General features: G+C 49.4%; 1 pseudogene; it reads left to right on the forward strand.

The window, feature by feature from the left end:
- The first annotated feature begins 666 nt into the window (after positions 1-666).
- LOC116868780 lies at positions 667-962 on the forward strand (annotated as a pseudogene).
- Positions 963-18,230: the final 17,268 nt, after the last annotated feature.

Raw genomic sequence — 18,230 nt, forward strand, 5'->3', positions numbered from 1 at the left:
GGCGAAGCTTGGTTCCCCCACCATCCCAGAGCGTGAGCCAGACTTACCTTCCAACAGATAGAATGTGGAAAGGGGAAAAATAGAGACTTGATCGCGGAGGAATCTGTCAGGCACCACCTGAACCAAACCATTAGGTTAGCACCCTCAGTAACAAGCCTCGAGATCACAGGGCCCCCTAACATGATACAACGGGAACCACACTTCACCCTATGGAGTTCCTCTCCCCAACTTCCATAACTTCAGGCTGACCTTGGGAAAGCCAAACTGAAGGACACTCCAAAATATCCGACCAGCCCTCTTCAAAAGTACCAAGGTGACAAAAGACAAGGAAAGACCAGGAAATTGTCGCTGATTGGAGGACAGTGAGCAGACAGGGCTGAGGGGTATTTACAAACTCTATTATCTCTGCAACTCTTCTGCAAATCTAACATTACTTTTTTTTTTTAAGATTTTATTTATTTATTTGACAGAGAGGGAGAGGACACAAGCAAGGGGAGCAGCAGGCAGAGGGAGAAGCAGGCTGCCCACAGAGCAAGGATCCTGACTCGGGGCTCGATCCCAGGACTCTGGAACCATGGCCTGAGCCGAAGGCAGACTCCCAACCCACTGAGCCACCCAGGTGCCCCCAACATTACTTTACAACATTACTTTGGGCGTAGAAGTGAGATGACAGAGGGGGCATCATCATTTGGAAAGCATCGAAATAAGATGGCCTGCGTGGCTCTCAGGCCTACCACCTTCAAAAGTCGAGCTGGGGCAAATGTGGCTATCTTGCCAAGTGGAAGAGAAGGTATAACTGGGGTGTCAAGGTTAGAAGACAAAATACCATGGGGACCGGGTGAATGAGGCACCTGAAAATTATCTACCAAAGACTCAGGCCTGGATTCTGTGAAGGAACACTGCCTCAGCCCAGGGGGGCCTCTGTTGTAGCCTCCAGTCCATCTGAAGGATTTCAGGGATGAGTCACACAGTAAATGTTCTGGTTTAAAATAAAATAAAATATAAAAAAATAAAATTATTTCTTAAATAAAAAAAGATGATGTATTTTTCTTGTCAAGATGGAGTAACAGGAGGGGCGCCTGGGTGGCTCCGTGTGTTAAGCTTCTGCCTTCAGCTCAGGTCACGATCTCAGGGTCGTGGAATCGAGCCCTGCATCGGGCTTTCTGCCCAGTGGGGAGCCTGCTTCCCTCTCTCTCTCTGCCTGCCTCTCCGCCTGCTTGTGATCTCTCTCTGTGAAATAAATAAATAGAATCTTAAAAAAAAAAAAATAGATGGAGTAACAGGAATCAGGTTTACCCTTCCATCTGAAAAAGACCAAGGACGTACCAGGAAACGAGGGAGTGAGGGGAGCCCTACAGGACCCCCAGCTAACTTCCTTGGGACCTTCCAGCCTGTGGTGTGGATTATAATAATAAATGAGGAAACAAGTAGACAATCAGTAAGGGTGTCAGTAAGGGGAGATTCAGATGACGTTATCACCCAACCGAGTTGACAGTTGCAGGGTGCTCCACCCTCAGCAGGAGAATTCACAAGGCCTTGGGCCTTGGTGGCTCCTGGAGACCCAAAGGGCACTGCGGGGACTGAACAGAATTGACCCAGAGCCCATAGCTGCCGCGGGTGCCCTCTGGTGTTCCTTCGAGGTGCTGGCAGCTCTGCCGGCCGTCCATTTCCCCTTCCTCAGAGGGAACCTGGGTTTCCCGCAGACTGCATTCCCTGCTCGCTGAGGTGGGGGCCCTGGAAGAGGGAGGGGGGCTGACGGGCTTGTGGCGGGGAGGGTCACCTTCTGCTTTACCCCTTTCTTTCCCAGAGCCTGAGCACCAGAGGCCACACCTCCCTCCTGTTGGATCTTGTGTCCCCTCTCCCTGTTCCTACGAACCCAGGGGACCAACGAGGTGACTTCTCAAGGCCAGCTTCAGAGGAGGTCCTGCACCTCACCCCCAACTGGATCAAAAAGGCATGAGCTGAGGCCATGGCCTGGCCTCTGGGGGTGCTGTGAAGGGCAGGCAGCTGAGATGGCCCAGGGCGAGACAGGAAGTGAAGCCATATTGGTAGAGGTGGGGAAGGCGTTAGTGGGAGGTGCAGATGACCAGCAACATCAACGCCCTGACCCTTGACTCTTCCTCCTAAGTTGAGAGCAGGCTGAGGAGGGGGGCAGCCTGCCAGGGTTCAAGTCACTCTGTGAGCCGAGGCGGTTCTAACTCCTCCGAGTCTCAGTTTCTTTCCCTCTAAAATAGGGTGCACCAGAATGGCTGTCTCTTGAGGTAGTTTGAAGACCTATGAGCTGGACAGTGCTTGGCACGTCGTAGTGCCTGATAAGTGCTAGCTGTTGTGACCCCAGAGGCGGAGTCTGAAGTTCAGATGAGCAGGGTATTTATGAGCTCTATTACCTCTGCAACTCTTCTGCAAATGCACAGGTTATAATTGTGGATGACTCAGACGCGGTCCTCCCGTCCGTAATAGTCTGGTGGAAAGGCGGGCCCTGCAGACAGACGATCGGACGACGGCAGCATATCGTAGTCAGGGCTGCGGCTGGAGCACCAGGTAATATCACAGCTCAGAGGACAGATGCACAGACACTCAGACAGGAGCACACACAGAGCTTGTCTGCCCCATCCTCTGTACTTGGTACCTCACAGAAAAGAACTCTCTTTGTCCTCCCACCTCCGTAGCGTGGTGACCATTCTCTTCACCTCACAGGAAAGGAACCTGAGCACAGTGTGTGAGCCTTTTGCCCAAGGCTTCTCAGGTGACATCTGAGCCCAGACAGCCCAGGTCCAGAGTGCCCCATACCTCTGGCATCTACGGATGCAGAAACACACTCATCCCCCGGATTCTGCCAACTGATTAACCTTCAACCTGAGAAGCGATGAGGTCATACCCACAAACCCTCACGCAGATCCACACAGACACAGGCAGGAATATGGGTTTTGGGTAAATACTCAGGCATCCCGTTTACCCAGATAAACACACTGCTTTATCCTGCCTATGACAAGTGCTCGGAAAATCCTCTGGAAAACCACCTTGAGAATGGTGTATGTTGTTGGGAAAAAGTAATCAGTGCAAATGAGCTCACAGACACACGCATCCATATGTGAATCAGCAGACCCCCACATAAGCCTTTGGATATGCACATAACATGTGTGGGTGTGTCCCAGTATCCATGTGTGTGCACACAGCGGGTGTGTAAATTATTTTTTTTTATTTTTTAAAGATTTTATTTATTTATTTGTCAGAGAGAGGGAGAGTGAGAAAGCGAGCACAGGCAGGCAGAGGGAGAAGCAGGCTCCCTGCTGAGCAAGGAGCCTGATGTGGGACTCGATCCCAGGATGCTGGGATCATGACCTGAGCCGAAGGCAGCTGCTCAACCAACTGAGCCACCCAGGCGTCCCAGGTGTGTAAATTATTATAATGGTATGTGTGTAGACATGCTGATACACCCAGTGTGTGTTTGCACTTACACTGCTGCTGATTTTTTTCCCACTGCTACATTTATTGAGCATCTGCTATATGTAAGTGAAGGAAAGTCTCAGAGACATGAAGTGGCTTGCTCAAGGTCACAAAGCTAGTAAATGGCTGGGATTCAGACTCTGGTCCTGTAGTCCTGTCTCCACTATGGAGTAGATGTGTTCAGAAGTGAGTAGTGCCACGGTGGGATTTTCACATGGACACTCCCTATGACCTTGGACACATCGCATCCTGTTACAGGCCATATCCCCACAGGTCTGTTCACAAGTGTGTTCCCTTGGCCTGAGTGGTGGTGGGACCCGTGACTCCGGCCCCACTCCAAGTCTCAGCCTGGGCTGGCATCACTAAGGGCTGTGAACTTCCTGTCCTGGCCTTGCCAAGCCCCAAAGTGCATGACTCAAGGCCAAGCCCTGGGCACCGGGCCACCAGGAGCCTGGTGATGGAAGAACCCATGGGATTTCATAAGCATCTGGCCCTGGACGTGCGGTCAAGGCAGGGAGAGGGAGGGAAACAGGATGTCCGCCGGGTGTGTGCCCAGCTTGGCTCCCTGGCCGGGGTTGGCATGGGGAGAGCTATCACACTGTGGTATTTGACGCACATTCAGCAGATGCTTGCTGTGTGAGGGAGGGGGAGTGCAGAGGGAGGGGTCAGGGCCTCACCATTGCCTGATCCTCGTGGCCCTGAGCAGGGAGGGGAACGAGATCAGGAGGGGTTAATAAATACAAGATGGAAAGAGGAAGGGAAGGAATTTATCTTCTCCCCAGATTTTTTTTTTAATTTTTATTTTTTTTTATTTTATTTTTTTTTTAAGATTTTATTTATTTATTTGACAGAGAGATCACAAGCAGGCAGAGAGGCAGGCAGAGAGAGAGGGGGAGGAAGCAGGCTCCCTGCTGAGCAGAGAGCCCGATGCGGGCTCGATCCCAGGACTCCGAGATCATGACCTGAGCCGAAGGCAGCGGCCCAACCCACTGAGCCACCCAGGCGCCCCATTTTTTTTTTAATTTTTAAATTGTATTTATTTATTTGACAGACAGAGAGGGAGAGAGCGCAAGCAGGAGGAGCAGCAGCGGGAGGGAGAGGGAGAAGTAGGGTCCCCACCGAGCTAGGACCCCGATGCAGGGCTTGATCCCAGGATCCCGGGATCATGACTAGAGCCAAAGACAGACGCCCATCTGACTGAGCCACCCAGGTGCCACGCTTCTCCACGGATCTTGAGTGCCTGCCTGGGCTGGGCACTGTGGGTGCTGGGTGGGTGGGACAGACTGAGCCTGCTGTTGCCAAGCCCAGAGAACTCAAATGGCTCCAGTCAGACTGAGGAACTGGGAAGGCCCTGCCAGTGTGAGCAGTCATCTGTGTGTCTGTGGGGAGAAGAGTGTACAAGAGGTGTGCTGTGTATGCAGGTGTCCACAAGTGCCTATGTAGCTTGGTGTGTACGTGTGTCCCATAAGCACAAGTGTGGCCTCGTTCCTCCCCTCCCAGGCCTCCACCTGACCCCATCCTGGCCCTTCCAACCACAGGACAAAGGCCCCCCCCTCAGCGCAGACCCTGGAGCTCAGGGGTATAGGCCTCCTAGCAGACAGACCCCTCGGGCCCCTCACACAGACCCCTCCACAAGGAGACCTGAGTTGTGAGGAACACGAGCAGCCCTGGGCCTCTACCTGAGTGCCCAGTCGTGGGGGGGGGATGTGTGTGCCCAGGCTTGTGTCCTGCCTTGCGAGCACCAGAAGAAACTCTGGGAAGTCCAACAGGTGCATGATGCCCTTAGCCACTGAGTCACCACTATGGGTATAGGCACTGTCTTAAACCTCATGCTTCAGACCAGGTGGGTGACCTTAGGCATGTCAGCCTCTCCGAGCCCTGGCTTCTCATGGACAAAAATGGAGTGGTGATAGCCACTTCCGGTCTTGTTAGAGTAACACAATGTGTCATGATCTCAATAGTCTTATTATTTTCCCAAAGTCTTAGTCTTCCCAGCGATCCTGTCTCTTCCTCAACAGCAGGTCCTGGGTCTCCTACTTCTGTTTTTCTCATAACTCTTCATCACACAGGATCAAATAAATACTTGCTATAAGAATTTTTGAGCAAAGCTATGCATTCCCCATAAATAATGACAGCCATTTGCACTTACATAATAAACATACCCGGCAATTCTGAGCTTTTATTATATGTCAGGCATTGTGCTGAGCACTTTACATTCATTCTTTTGACAATTCATTGAACACCCAGTAGGGGCCCGGCTCTGTGCTAGACAGAAGGAGGGGGCTTCACTGCCCTCCAGGTTTGTTATTTCTGGTGGGGTTAGGAATGCAGATGATAAATAATTCAATATATAAGTGAGATCATTTCAAACCTTGGCAGGTGCTGTGTATACATTAAGACAGAGCTCTGGGGGCACCTGGGTGGCTCAGTGGGTTAAAGCCTCTGCCTTCGGCTCAGGTCATGATCCCAGGGTCCTGGGATAGAGCCCCACATCAGGCTCTCTGCTCAGTGGGAGCCTGCTTCTTCCTCTCTCTCTCTGCCTGCTTCTCTGCCTACTTGTGATCTCTGTCAAATAAATAAATAAAATCTTAAAAAAAAAAAAAAGACAGGGCTCTGGAGTAGAGACAGACCACCGGGACTGGGGTGGGCATGACGCTTCGTGAGTGGTTAGGGAGAGCCTCTCCGAGGAGGTGACGTTTGACCTGAGACCTGAAGGAGGAGGAGGAGGAAGAAGCTGGGCAGATGGAACAACAAGGACAAAGGCCCCGAGGCAGGACGAATTTGGTTTGTACAAGGACTAGAAAAGGAAAGGGGAGCATGGTTGGAGCAGACTGAACGGGGGAGGGGGAGAGGGAGGGTTGGAAGGAGGCAGGCAAGGCTGGCAGGAGCCAGCTCCTTGGTTGTCATTCCAGATTTTCAGACCCGGAGCTGATGCTTCTAGAGGGCAAGTAACTGGCCCAAGGTCACACTGCTGGCTAGTGCCTAAATAAGGATCCAAACCTAGGTCTGGCCTGGCTCTAGACCCAGGCCTTTTCTCCTTCACTGCAGGTGGCCAGAGAGACACACATCTGTGCAATACCCAGCAATTTCCGCACATGGGCACACCCGGACACATGACCCACACTCTGTCTGCTGGCCCACGATGAGGGGGTGTGGCCTTGACAGTCACCAAGTGTCAGTAGCAGAGAGCCTAAGATTCTGATATTCTTCCCTGTCTTGTGGGGCCCAGTAGGAGGGCTGTTTGTCACCTGAGCCCAGCATTCCAGAAGCTCTGGGCCAAGGAAAGGTCAAATGACAGGAAGAGGAAAAGGGCTTCCCAAGGGAGGGGCAGGAACTCTGGGGTGGCCTGTGGGGGTACAGACATGGAAGGAGATGAGAGAGAAGTGACAGCCCAGCCCATGGGCACGCCTGGGAGGAGGAAGTGAGAATGGAGGAAGCAGAGGGAGCTGAAACCTATCTCAGAAGCATAGTCCCTGCCAGGCCAGCACTTGGCCTCCTCTTACCTCTGCTGGGTCACCTCCCCAGATGGGATGCTCACCACTCACCAAGGCAGCTGGGAGGTGATGACCTTGATTAGCTCCTCTTCCCCATCTGGCTTTGTGACTGTGAAATGTGAAAAGATTCATTTGCCAGAACTAGAGAAACATAGGGAAGCTTCATGAAAACACTTCACGTTGGTACAAATCAAAAACTTTGATAAGGCGCTGTGCTGTCAAAGTTGAGGGGAAGCAAGCAGTCATACCCTCTGCTAGCCAGAGGTAGATTGACACAATCTCCATGGATGATCATCCAGAAATTTCCATTAAAAGTGCAAGCACCCAGGGGCACCTGGGTGGCTCAGTCAGTTAAACATCTGACTCTTGATCTCAGCTCAGGTCTTGATTTCAGCGTTGTGAGTTCAAGCCCCTTGTTGGGTTCCATGTTGAGCGTGGAAACTGCTTAAAAAAAAAAAAAGCACAAATGCTCAAATTTTTGACTTAGCAATTCTGTTTCTAGGAAATTAGCTCAGAGTTGCCCATGTATAAACACTAGTATATGCTCCCATCTGTGTATAAAAGAGACGATAGTCATCACTGTGTCTTTAAGGAGATACAAGAACATTGGTTGCCCCCAGGGGGCTGGAAACAGGAATGGGAGGGAGAATTCAAGTATTACCCACTGTGCCTTTTGAATTTTGAGCCAAAAATATGAATAAATACAAATATTTAAAAATCTATCCTTGGGGCGCCTGGGTGACTCAGTGGGTTAAAGCCTCTGCCTTCGGCTCAGGTCATGATCCCAGGGTCCTGGGATCAAGCCCCGCATTGGGCTCTCTGCTCAGTGGGGAGCCTGCTTCCTCCTCTCTCTCTGCCTGCCTCTCTGCCTACTTGTGATCTCTGTCTGTCAAATAAATAAAATATTTTAAATAAATAAATAAATAAATAAATAAATAAATAAAAATCTATCCTCTCAAAAGTGCCACATTCCTGCATGTTCCTTGCCTCCAGCTGACTTCTGTCACTTTGGACAAAACATCCTGGAAGAAAAAAAAAAAAAAACAAGAGGCCGGGGTGTGAATCCTGGTTCCATCACTGACCCACAGTGTGACCTCAGGCAAAATGCTTTCCCTCTCTGATTTGCATCATATGACACCCAGATAATGGCCCCCAGCTCTGGCATTCTGTGTCCTCCTACTAGACCAAGCACCTGGAGGATAGACACCACTGCTCCTTGCTTCTTAATTCATCCAATCCACCTAAACTGAGTGCCACCCATGTGCCAGATTCTGGGTTCTCCATTTCTTGCCCAACAAGCCTCCACCCCCAGTGCCGGTATGGCAGTTGGTACATCATAGGAATTCAGGACACACTTCTTAGCTTACAAGCGAGAAATGGGTATTCGGGCAGATGCATGGCAAATGGTGGCTGGACGGGTAGACAGACGGTAGATGGCAGCTGAATAGAGTCATGTTTGGGTAGTAGGTTAATGGATTCTTAAAACAACAGCTTTCACTTGACCTTGCAGCTCTCCCCACAGTTACCACCTGTGGTTTTGGTTTTTGCTCCCTTTTGCAACAAAAGACTTTGAAAAAGTGCCTATACTCATTGTAATTCCTCTTCTCTCTTAAAACTAGTCCAGTCCCGGGGCACCTGGGTGGCTCAGTGGGTTAAGCCTCTGCCTTGGGCTCAGGTCATGATCTCAGGGTCCTGGGATCAAGCCCCACATCAGGCTCTCTGCTCAGCGGGGAGCCTGCTTCCCCCTTTCTCTCTGCCTGCTTCTCTGCCTACTTGTGATTTCTTTCTCTGTCAAATAAACAAAATCTTTAAAACAAACAAACAGTCCAGTCCCACTTCTACCAGTTCACCCCATCCCACATCCACTGAAACTGTAATTGTCAAGGGCATTGTGTCTCAAAATTCAACACTCAATTCTCGGTCTTCATCTATCAACGGATGAGCAGCTTTTGACACAGTTGACCCTCTGCTCTGAGCCTCCAGAACTTCCTAACAGAATTCTGGCAAGAGCTGCTCCTTTCTCCTCAGAGTCTTTTCAAAGGTCTTCAAAGTTCCAGATGCTCTGAGTCTCTAAGAACTCTCAGACCTCATCCACCACCACCTCCCCTCACCTGTTCCTCTCCAGCCACACCGACCCCCTTTGCCCCAGCACACCAGTCAAGCTTCCCCTTGGAGCCTTTGCATAAGCCATTCCCTGGCCTGAGTAACTTGCCTCCAGGCATTCTCATGGCGTCCACTGGACCAGCTTACTCACTACGGCCACTGTCTGCCTCTACCCTATGCCCTGGATCTTCTTTGCCCACTCTCCTGGCACTTTTTTTTTTTTTTAAGATTTTATTTATTTATTTAACACAGAGAGAGATCACAGGTAGGCAGAGAGGCAGGCAGAGAGAGAGAGGGGGAAGCAGGTTTCTTGCTGAGCAGAAAGCCTGATGCGGGGCTCGATCCCAGGACCCTGAGATCATGACCTGAGCTGAAGGCAGAGGCTTAACCCACTGAGCCACCCAGGCGCCCCTCCTGGCACTTTCTAACATGCTCTACTATTTAGGTATTTTTATGTTAATTATTTCTTGCCTGTTTTCTTCCTACTGGGATATAAGCACCATTTTTGTCTGTTATCTTCACTTCAATATCCCCACGCTTTAGAACAGTGCCTGACATAGAGGTGGGTATGCAACACATATTTTTTTGAATGAATGAATATATGAATTATTTGATTGACGTTGGAAAGATATATAGGTGATGGATAGATGGATGGATGGATGATGATTGGAGGGTAGATGGGAAAATAGAGAGATAGTAGTAGAAATTTGAAGGCGGGAAATGAGTTATGAGTGAACAGTAGATGAATGGGTGAGGGAGGAACACACCAATGGTGAGATTTAATCCATTCAGCTGCTTGCTACTCACTGAGCACTTACCATACACCAGTGAGCCAAACCAACCGTGTCTGCCCTAAAGGAACGTATAGTTTCATGGGAGAGACAGACATAGATATGTACTATATATAATTAATATACTTATTAGTTATATTAATGTGTTGTTTTATTAATTTATTATTATTTGATTACATATAATTAAATGGATATGTAATTCCAAATTATAGCTCCAAATTATAATGTGTGCTATGAAAGGAAAAAGGATGCTCTGAGAGAATGATATGGATGAGGGACAGAAAAATGGATAACAAATGGGTAGATGGTGGTGGCTAGGACTCGGGCTGGGCTGCATTGCTTTAGTGGTCCTGGCCGGCCACATGCACCATCCATTTCCAGAACCAGGGTCTCCCCACACCCCACTTATATGTCTAACCTCAGAGAGACCATCCTCTCCCTCTCTCCAGTGACACAGTCCCTGCTCTAGCCCATCCCCAGTGGCCCTGCCTGACTCTGTGTCCTGACCCCACCCTGCTGAGTCACACAGTCTTGGGCTACTCAGAGGACGGCTCCATGGGGTTTCTGGTTCAATCCAGCCCTTTGGCCATCTTCTGCCTGGAAGGGGTAAGACTGCCAGAAGGGAAGCCAGCAAGTGCCATGCTCTTGATGTCTGTTCTTGAGCACAGCTCTCTGTTCTTGATGGACCAGACCTAGGGCTCCAGCTGGAGTTTATCGGGGGGCTGGAATCAGGAGTAAAAGAGTAGAGCTAGGTCTGCCTGCAGGATTATAACTTAATCATGAGCTGGAATTGGAATTTAGGTCAAGGGCCAGTGCTATAGAAAAGACATTAGGGCTCGAAGCCGACAGCCAAGAAAGAATTCTTGAGACATCTTTGGTGCAAAAGGTGATTTTATTAAAGCAGAAGGAGCTGCACTGGGTCATGAGGAGTGGCCCATTTTATATTTTCAAGTTGGGAGGGGGTTAGGGATAGCCTAAGTCTCTAAGGAATTTTGGAAGCAAGGTTTCCAGGACATGGAGGGGGCTAGTTATTGTTGGGAAAAGGTCATTTATTACCCTCTAATAAAACTTCAGTCATGAGACCCTTCAGATGTATATCAGTGGGCCATATGCTTGGGGGATGATTACTAACATGTATCTTGGAGCGGGGGGGTTAGAGATAAAGGAAATTTCCAAAGGAATTTTTATATGTTAAAGTAGACTTACAGGATCCTTGGGGCTGGGGTGGGGGAGGGGTTATGCGGTGTCCGAGGTAGGATTGCTTTTGCCCTCAGCAGAGTATTAACATCGAGGCAGTTGAGTCCCTAGAGGAATGTCACTCTGCCTGTTTCGAACCTGTCAATGGGCTGTAGGTAGTAGGGAAATTTAATAATTTTTCTTCTACCTTTGTTTCCCACATCAGTCAGGATGGGAAAAGGTAGGTACCTAGATGGTGACCAAGTCAGTGCTTTGTTTGGGCCAGGGTCAGGATTTAGCTGTGGCTGTGAGCAGCGATGGGGGCTCAGGCTCTGTCCAAGTTCTCCTCAGGGTTCAGTAAGAGTCCAAAGTCTGGAATAGGGCTTAATTTATGCCCAGAGTCAAGGATCAGGACTCAGTCAGTGTCCAGGGCACCTGCCTAGTCTTGTCTTTCTCCAGGGACAGACAGAGTGGGCAGATTAGCTTTGGACTCCTTTCTGCCTAAAGTTCCATCGTCCACATGGATGATTGGCACCTGCCCAAACCCTCTCCTCCTTTCGGTCGCCCTCCCTGGGTCACTCCCTGAGGCCCGGGCCTGGCTCAGTATCCCCCGTGAGGCCTAGCAGTCCTCATTCTGGTGCCCAGGGGACCAGAGTAAGGGTAAGGGCTATGGCCCAGGGCTCTGTGCCTGACCCAGGAGGGCACCTTGCGTAAGTTTTTCTGATGCAACTGGCTGCTGGCTGGACACTTCAGTACCCACTCCTACTCCTCAAGCTTTTCCCAGAAACAGGAGGGCTGGGTAGTGGCCAGAATCAAATACACATAATCCCTTTCCTTCCCTTTTTTTCCTGGGCCCCCGATGGCTTCAGGACCAGCAGGAGACAGGCAGGCAGGGATCCGATGACTCAGCAACATCTCCAGTATTGGGAGCAGGAGGATCTAGGGTTTCTCCCTCCTCCCAATGGGAAGACAAGGGAGAGAATCAGGATCCCTGGAAGTGGGCAGAGCCCCACCTCCAACACACAAAGCCGTAATTATGTGGCTGAGCCCAGAGGACTGGTGGCTGCCCAAGGTCACCCAACTGTCGGCAGCAACTTCAGAACTGGAAGCAGCTTTCCTCCTGCTGTCTCTGGCTCCTCCCGCTACAGGTTGGGGAGAGGATCCCTCGCCCTTGAGGAGGACATGGGACTTCCCCAGGAACTTCCTATCAGTCTAGTGGAGGATTCTGGAACAGCCAATGACATGGGCTTTGGAACTATGCATGCCTGGGTGCAAACACCTTGGGCTCGCTGTGTGATCCTGGGCAGGTTTCTCCTCCTCTCTGACACCTGATTTTCTGATGGGTGAAAAGAGCATGAAATTCACCCTTAGCTCACAGGGTTGCGGACAGGGTTGCATGAGGAAGCAGCTGAAAGAAACAGCCCAGACCTGCCATATGGGGGATGCTCAGGAAATGTCCTCTTACCTTTCCAGCCTCAGCTCTCAAAGCATCTGTGCTGCAGGGGAAAGTGTAGGGGTGAGGGTGGGGGAGGGGGAAGGGTTGAGAGGATCCTGGACCCCTGATCCTGTCTGGAGGCTCTACTAGGTCAATTCCGTTTTATAGATGAAGGCTCTGGGTCTCAGAGCAGCTAAATTACTCGCCCAGTGTCCCACAGCCAGTATAGGCCAAGGAGGTGGCACAAATCTATAGGCAAAGACCATCCAGATTTTGAGCCAGACTGGCGGCTTCCTAATCTCACTGTCTCTACTTACTCCCTAGGCCAGTGACGTCACTCTCTGAACGCTGGTTCCCTCATCTGTCTCTAGGTGTGAAAACAGGACCCTGGTGGGGACGTCTGGGGGTGCAGTAACATGATATAAGGGAAGCACCCGCATGGGGCCATGCTCCATCCAGGGGCAAAGAGACACATTCCCACACTCGGTGGACGGAGCTGGATCACCCAACAGGACTGCGACTGCCACTGGGCCACTACTGGACTGATATGCCCGGCACTGGTCTCCCTGCCTTTCCCCAAGAGGAGCCCAAGCTGAGGGCTGCAACTCTCGAATCACCCACTGTCATTCCCAGATCCACTGGCCCAAATCTGTTTACCCATCTGTACTAGTAGTTCTGTAGTTTTTCTTTCAGTCAGCTCGTTTTTAAAAACGTAGGGAAATTTAGTTAAAATGGAAAAGTTAAATCACTGGCTTAAAATAGAAAGCCATCATTTTCCAAAAAGAGGAAGTGACCCTAAAATTGAATGCAAGGAGGCACCTGGGTGGCTCAGTCGTTTGACTGACTCTTGATTTTGGCTAGATCATGATCTCAGGGTCCTGAGATCGAGCCTCATATTGGGCTTTACGTGGAGCATGGAGCCTACTGGAGATGCTCTCCCTCCCTCTCTGTCCCTCCCCCTCCCCTCTCTCTCAAAAATAAATAAATAAATAAATAAATAAATAAAATAATTGAATGCAAGAACAGCAAAACAAGATTCTTTTTTTTTTTTTAAAGATTTTATTTATTTATTTGACAGAGATCACAAGTAGTCAGGGAGGCAGGCAGGGAGAGAAGGAAGCAGGTTCTCTGCGGAGTAGAGAGCCCGACGTGGGGCTCGATCCCAGAACCCTGGGATCATGACCAGAGCTGAAGGCTGAGGTTTTAACCCACTGAGCCACCCAGGCACCCCCAAAACAAGATTCTTAGATTTTAGTTAAATCCTGTCACTTGCTGAAGGCTCTGACCCTGCTCTCTCTCCCTGGAGAGATGTGTCTTCTATGTGTCTTTAACACATAGAAGCCGGGGCCCCTGGGTTGAGTGCCCCTTGTTTTCAGCTCAGTTGGAGAGCTCAGGGTCCTGATCTCGGGGTTGTGAGATTCAGCCCCGCATTGGGCTCCCGGCTCACCACGGAGTCTGCTTGGGACTCTCTCTCCCTTTCTCTCTGTCCCTACTCCCACCCTCAAATAAATAAGTACATCTTTAAAAAAAAAAAAAAAAAGACATAGGAGCTGTTAAATGAGACTTTCTCCTCAGTAACTGGAGGAACAGGAAGAAAATCAGAAGAAAATACCCATATCACAATCTGATGCAATGTTATTTAATAGTCTTGAGACCCTAATACTACCTGGCATCCTACCATTGGTGTACATTGTATATTTTGGAAAACACTGACTTAATCCAACTCTTTGTTCCTATTGTACAGGGGAGAACAGTAGGGCTCCCAAAGGGGAGATGACCTGCCCACCATCTCACAGGACCCATGGCTTTAGCCAGACCTGGAATCCAACCACAGTTCCTTCCAAGGAATTGTTCAACTTCTGTTGGGGAAGAGGATCCCTCGCCCTTGGTGGGGGCGGGGTGTGTGTGTGTGTGGAGACTTATACAGATGAAGGACATGAATGGTGGAATCTCAGGCGTGTGGCAGGTACCAGCCAGGCCAGGTGCAAAGGAAGGAGGCGAGCAGCTGCTTCCAACACCCATGCTTCTCCTCCCTCAGAGCACAGCCTGAGTCTCTTCCTGCAGTGCTGAGAGCTGGCAGAACCTTAGCCAATAGAAACGCAGCCTGTTGGGCTCAGAAACCAGGGTAGTGCCATGTCTAAGCCTGGAGAGAAGGAAATTCATAAAAGCCAACTTCTCTCTCCAGGAAAGTGCATATTTTTGTATTCATTTGGGGAGGGGAGTTGGTCACCATTTCTTTTCTTACTTTTTTTTTTTAAGATTTTATTTATTTATTTGACAGAGAGAGAGATCACAAGTAGGCAGAGAGGCAGGCAGAGAGAGAGGAAGGGAAGCAGGCTCCCTGCTGAGCAGAGAGCCCGATGTGGGGTTCAATCCCAGGACCCTGAGATCATGACCTGAGCTGAAGGCAGAGGCTTTAACCCACTGAGCCACCCAGGCGCCCCTCTTTTCTTACTTTTTAACAAATATTTATGTAGCATTTATATTCCAGGCACTTCACAATATGAAGTCATTTGATCCTCACGACAAACCATTGAACTAGGTACTATTATTATCTCCATTCTACAGAGGAGGAAACTGAGGTGTAGAGAGCTTGAGGAACTTACATCACTGGGAAGTGGAAAGATTTAAACCCAGGAACTGTGATCTGCATTTAATGCATTTAATCCTTAGGACTACAATGCAAGGAAGGGTATAATTAATCCCATTTTATAGATGCATAAAACTGAAGCTCAAGGCTATTTAGCATCTATGCTATAAACCCAACAGGTCTTTCACTTTTTTGCTACCCTCCCTGGATCGTGTGCCAGGAATTCTTGGCCTAGGGCTGTGCTATTCAATTTGGTAGCCATTTACTACATAGAGTCATGGAGCATTTAAAATATGGTAGTGTGACTAAGAAACTGAATTTTTTCATGTGATTGAACTTTTAATTTTAAATCAGGTGAAACATTTTTTTCCATTAAACACAATTTAATTGTTTTAGTGGAACAACATTTCACTTCAAGCACTGACAGTTTAGCTCCCGTGCTGAATTCTTTCTGAACTAAGTATAAAATACCAGATTTTGAAAACATTAGTAAGAAAAAAAATTAGAATATCTCATTCATAATTTTTTTTATTATTTGTTGAAATGATAGTGTGCTAGATATATTGGATTAAATAGAATACATTATTAAAATTAATTTCATCCAGCGTGCCTGGGTAGCTCAGTTGGTTGAATGTCCCATGATTGATTTCAGATCGGGTCATGATCTCAGGGTTGTGAGATCGAGCTCCCTGTCAGGCTCTACACTTAGCGGGGAGTCAGCCTGAGATTCTCTCGTTTTCTCGCTCCTTCTCCCTCTGCCCCTCCCCGCCTTGTGTGCATGCATGCTGTGTGTCTCTCTCTCAAATAAATAAATACATCTTTTAAAATTTAATTTCTTTTTGTTCTTCTTTAATGCATGACTAGAAAATTTGAAACTACATGTGGCTTGTATTTTATGTTCTGTTGGTCTAGAGAACTGGGATTTGACACCCTCAACTGTGACAAAGCCCACCCCCAACCCCGGAGGGCTATACCCTAGGTACAGTTCCAGAAGCCTCATCCACCAGTCCAGGTGAAGGCAGCTGGGTTGCAAAAGTTGTAAAATGTCCCTGGACAGTGTGGCCACTGGAGTTAGCTGCCCCAGCAAATCTCAAATCTGCTTCATACTACAAGCTGGGTGCTCTTGGGTAAGCCCCTTACTTTCACTCATCTGTAGAATAGAGGTCATAGTGCCTATCTCATGGTTCCTTAAGTGCCTCAGGGCCTTTGCACTTACTTTTCCTGTGTCCCCTCAGATCTTTGCACATCTCACCTGTCTCTTCCTTAAGATCTTAGTGTAAACATCACCTTCTGGATAAGCCCTCATGAAAATAGACACTCCTCGGTCATATCTGATAGAGGACAAATCTATCCTATTCAAATTGATCCTATCTCTTTTTTTTAATATTTTATTTATTTATTTGATAGACAGAGATCACAAGTAGGCAGAGAGGCAGTCAGAGAGAGAGAGAGGGGAAAGCAGGATCCCCGCTGAGCAGAGAGCCCGATGTGGGGCTCGATCCCAGGACCCTGGGATCATGACCTGAGCCAAAGGCAGAGGCTTTAACCTACTGAGCCACCCAGGCGCCCCGATCCTATCTCTTTATTCAAGAAAATACATGACATTAGTTTTATTTTTTTAAAGATTTTATTTATTTACTTGACAGAGATAACAGGTAGGCAGAGAGGCAGACAGAGAGAGGGGGAAGCAGGCTCCCCACTGAGCAGAGAGCCTGACATGGGGCTGGATCCCGGGACCCTGGGATCATGACCTGAGCCAAAGGCAGAGGCTTTAACCTACTGAGTCACCAGGTGCCCCATGACATCAGTTTTAAAAGATCTTGGTTATTGATTTTATTTTCTTGATAATGGTCTGTCTTCCCACTGATTTATGAGACCTGAGAGGGCAGGGATGGGTCAATCTTGTCACTGCCGAGTCCCCAGCATTCAGAACATGGTCTGACACAGCATGAACCAAGTTAGAAATGTCTGAGCAAACCCAGCACAGTGCTGGTTTCATAGAGAAGTTCAGAAAACAACCAACCCCACCTTTCTTTGTCCCTTATCCCTGTGGGATTTTCCACTTGAGTCTAGATGTCCTTGTGTGGAAAATAAGTTCATTAGTCCCTCCCTGGCAGGGGAGTCTCCAGGGCTAAATGAGATCCCAGAACACCTTGGTGAGCCCTGAAGGTCGTGAACACAGGTGAGCTGGTCCCTGGGGCTCCAGAACCTGAGAAACAAAGGTAACCACCTACGGCTCATCCAACCTCTGCCTGAAGGAGTTATTTCTGGACTCTGGTGCCGTCAGACAGGAAGACCTAAAAGGGATTGCCCAGGAAGGTGCCGGACCCCTAGGGCTACATAGGGATGCTTCACCAAATAGCAAGTGGCCCCAGGGCCTCCTAGGCTTGAGGTAAAATCCCTGTTTTGGATGCCTTCCCCTCTCTGAGCCTCCATTCTATTTACTGAGCACTTAGGATGTCCACATAGTTCTAAGCATTTTGTCCCAGCAAACCTCTTACGAAGTCCTATAAGCCCATTTTACAGAGCAGGACCTTCAGCTCCAGGAGACTTTGAAGTAGCTTTCCTGAGGTTGCCCACTGCGTCTGTGCAAAGGTGGGAGGCTGCACTGCCTCTATCCAATGAACGCTTTGAAGTCTGCCCGACCTCAGGCCTCCCCAGGCGACCATGCCAGCTCTTTGGCGCTGGAGTCAGCTCCTAAGTCTGCAGTCTTTGCAGAGCTCCTGGGCTGCTTTCCCAGTGTTCGGCCTCAGGCTACCCCTTAGTAGGACTGGTGAGCAGAGCTTCCTAATAGCCCAGGGTCCTCCTAAAGTTCATAAGGCAACGGTTTATAAACAGTAAAGCACCCGGAAACTGTCACGGTTTGCTCTTTTTCTCCCCTGCATCCTCGGAGGGAAGGATATTCTTCCCATTTCACATACGGGGAAACTGAGGCTCAGAAAAGTAAACTGCTCTTTCCAAGGTGATCGGGAGAGCCAGTAGGGGGTGTCTGCGCGGGCCTGGTGAGGGAGGAGGTTGAGCCCAGACACCGCTGGAGGACCCGAGAGGCGAGAGGGGCGGGGCGGGGCGGGCCGCGCTAGGGCGGTGACCCCAGGGGCGGAGCCCGGGGGATGGTGCAATCCCTGGCCCTAGCGCATCAGGCAGCCGCAGATTAGCACAGGTTTGCATCACCCGGGCCGGGACCGGAGCGGTCG

The sequence above is a fragment of the Lontra canadensis genome, unplaced genomic scaffold (genome assembly GCF_010015895.1).
Source record: "Lontra canadensis isolate GAN:19392208 unplaced genomic scaffold, GSC_riverotter_1.0 scaffold16, whole genome shotgun sequence".
NCBI classification, from domain to species: domain Eukaryota; kingdom Metazoa; phylum Chordata; class Mammalia; order Carnivora; family Mustelidae; genus Lontra; species Lontra canadensis.